Source organism: Bos grunniens, chromosome 18 (assembly GCF_055505025.1).
Source record: "Bos grunniens cultivar Pamir isolate PY7600 chromosome 18, Bosgru_T2T1.0, whole genome shotgun sequence".
NCBI lineage: Eukaryota > Metazoa > Chordata > Mammalia > Artiodactyla > Bovidae > Bos > Bos grunniens.
The window spans coordinates 55,317,070-55,320,521 of record NC_141182.1 but is presented as its reverse complement, the minus strand read 5'-3'; positions in this window follow the sequence as shown (position 1 = coordinate 55,320,521).

Here is a 3,452-nt window from a genome sequence, read left to right as displayed (position 1 = left end):
CTCCAGCCTGGTTATAAGTGTATTTGTGTGTGTGAGAGAAGACTTGAGACATGGCTGTTTCCTCTACCTCCGGCCCAGGGGGAAATGTTTGAGCCTGTTCCTATTTCCTGCCATTCATTTGTTCCCTTTTTTTTTTTTTTTGAGACTTCCACATTTCAGGCTCTACTGAGAACTGGGAATTGTATCAGTCAGTCAGGACAGGCTGGGTTATGCTGCAGTAACAAGCAACCCCAGAATCTCTGTGGGGTACCTTTAAAATTTTCAAGGTTCTATTTTGGAATTCTCCACGTCTCCAAAGAGAGGGCTGAAAGCAGCATGTCAACCTTGCTTCCTCAAAACTGCACAAGGAAGAAAAAAATCCAAATTGCCTCTCAGGTCTTTAATTAGTGCTAATCAAAACATAATCAAGAATATAGTTAGTGACAACAGGAAGAAAGTCTGAAAGAAAAATAAGGGACCCAGCACACATTTGTTCTCATGAATACAGTTCAACAACACACAGCCTTTATAACAATGCTTTAAGAACAGGACTTCCCTGGTGGTGTAGCGGATAAGAATCCGCCTGCCAGTGCAGGGGACACAGGTTCGACTCCTGCCCCGAGACGATTCCACATGCTTGCCAGGGAATTAAGCTTGTTCGCCACAACTACTGAAGCCTGAGCACCCTAGAGCCTATGCTCCGAAACAAGGGAAGCCACCGTAATGAGAAGCTGTGCATCGCATTGAAGAGTAGACCCCGCTCGTGGCAACTAGACAAAGTCTGTGCAAAGCAACAAAGACTCCAGCGCAGCAAGTAAATAAATAAATAAAATTAAAAAAAAAAACATTAAGCAAATATCATTTTAAAAAAGAACACAGAACAATCTTTGAAATCACTTCCTGTGGAGGTGACTCACGCTTGTGTGAGTCGGGGCTGCCGGCAGGGGTCGCCACCTTCCACTCTCAGCTATTCTGGAAGTTCAATCCTAGGGCCGTTTGTTATTTTACCTCAAACGTGGGCTCACTAGTTTTGTTTGTAAAATAATTAACCCATTGGAGAGCTGGGATTTAATTTCCCATCATGCATATGCGAAGAGAGAAGAGGTCTATCTGTGATCTGATGAGCAAGCTTACCCGTGTTTATGCAGTTTACAGGCAGGATGTTACTAGCAGGGCAGCACATGTTCAAGACAACCTATCAGGGCGAAAGCCTCCTAGTCACTGAACTGACCACAAGTGGTAGTTTGGGGCATCCTAGAAAACACTTTTGTTGAAGTCACTTCTGGGTAATACAAGAAACAGGAGATGTTGAATTAATTTTCACAGTCTACTACTGCACAGGACAGAGTTAAGGTTTTTGGTAAAAAATTCCTTCACACCTTATCAAATCAGATCCTTTGAAGTAATGTTATAATGGGGAATTCCATCTCTTCCATCTCTTTTTCCCATTGATTTGACAAATATTTGCTGAGTATTAACTATGTGCCAGGGGTTTCCCAAGTGGCTTAGTGGTAAAGAATCTGCTTGCAAGGCAGGAGACACGCGTTTGATCCCAGGGTCGGGAAGATCCCCTGGAGGAGGAAATGGCAACTCACTCCAGTATTCTTACCTGGAAAGTTCCATGGACAGAGGAGCCTGGTGGGCTACCGAGTCCATGGGGTCTGTCACAGAGTCAGACACAGCAAGTGAGCACGCACGCACGACTGTGCCACACATGGTGCTAGGCTCTGGGGATATAACAGTGAATAAGAAATTTAAAAACTGGCATTTCAGCGACGTCCCTGGTGCTCTAGTGGTTAGGACTCTGTACTCCCAATGTAGGGGGCCCAGGGTTCAAGGGGGCCACTCTTGCCTCCTCTTGCTGGGGCATGGGTGACGCTGGGGGTAGACCCCACACTCTGAAACTAAGTTCGCACGCCTCAACTAAAGATCCCGTGTGTCACAGATAAGACCCGGCTGTAGCCAAATAAATATCTAAAAAAAAAACACAAAACTTGCGATCGACTCCCTTTCAGATAATTTCTTCGTCCAGAGCAAACGTTCCTGGTCTCCTGGCTTTTGTCTTAGTAGGACTCTGCCGTCAGGTGGCGCCCGTACCCCGCCATGAGTGGGTTCTGCTCTGTTCTGACTCAGCCCAAGCCACTGGGATTTCTTTGAAGTCCCGCTTGCCGCCGCTGCTGCTGCTAAGTCACTTCAGTCGTGTCCGACTCTGTGCGACCCCATAGACAGCAGCCCACCAGGCTCCCCCGTCCCTGGGATTCTCCAGGCAAGAACGCTGGAGTGGGTTACCATTTTCTTCTCCAATGCATGAAAGTGAAGAGTGAAAGGGAAGTCGCTCAGTCGTGTTCGACTCTTAGCGACCCCATGGACCGCAGCCTACCAGGCTCCTGCGTCCATGGGATTTTCCAGGCAAGAGTACTGGAGTGGGGTGCCATTGCCTTCTCCGCCCGCTCGCCGCAGGATACGGTTTTTACCTATGAATAGGATTCCTCAAGCAGAGCACGGCAGGAGGGCGCAGGCGGTCACTAAGGGATGAGTGGCCATCCTAAGATAGCCACTCATCCCTTCTTTATTCCACTAAACGCCTCTGTGAGCCAGATGATGTGCCCCTCCCAGAGCTCATACTCGGATGGGGGAAGACAGACAAAATGCCAATAGGGAGGCCTCCCCACCTAGTCTGGTGCAGGACACTGGAGTTAGAATTTTGCCCTCTCCCAGTGGGGCTGTGTGACCTTGGGCAGCTTGCTTAGCCTCTGTGTGTTTCCTCTGCTCTAAAAATGGTACTAATAGCACCCACTTCATAGGGTTGTCGGTGAGCGTTAAATGAGTGAATGTAAAGTACATAGAAGGGCCATGATGTGTTCCTTAAACTCAGTGTTAAAAATTTCCCTGGTGGTCCACTGGTTAACTGCAGGGGGCACATGTTTGATACCTGGTCAGGGAACTAAGATCCCCAATGCTGCACAGTGCAGTCAAAAAATAAAGTTATATAAATATATAGCAATAGCAGTAACAGAAAACACCTGTTCTGAACCCTGAACTTGACGATGAGAACACTGGTAGCTTTGAAACTCAAAACACATCACTTAACATTAACCATTTTCTTAACTTCTGTGCTTTAGTTTTCTCATTCATAAAAAAAAAATGTTAAAGTGTTTATGAGAGGAGTGTTGGTACATAATAAACAGGATGAGGCCCTGATGATGCTGGGAAAGATTGAGGGCAGGAGGAGAAGAGGATGACAGAGGATGAGATGGCTGGATGGCACCACCGACTCAATGGACATGAGTTTGGGTGGGCTCCAGGAGTTGGTGATAGACAGGGAGGCCTGGCGTGCTGCGGTTCATGGGTTCGCAAAGAGTCGGACACGACTGAGTGACTGAACTATATGCAAATACTAGCTCATGGTAAGAAGCACATAAACTTTCACCCTTACTGTATGAAGAAACAAAAACAATCACTGTTGTAGAAGA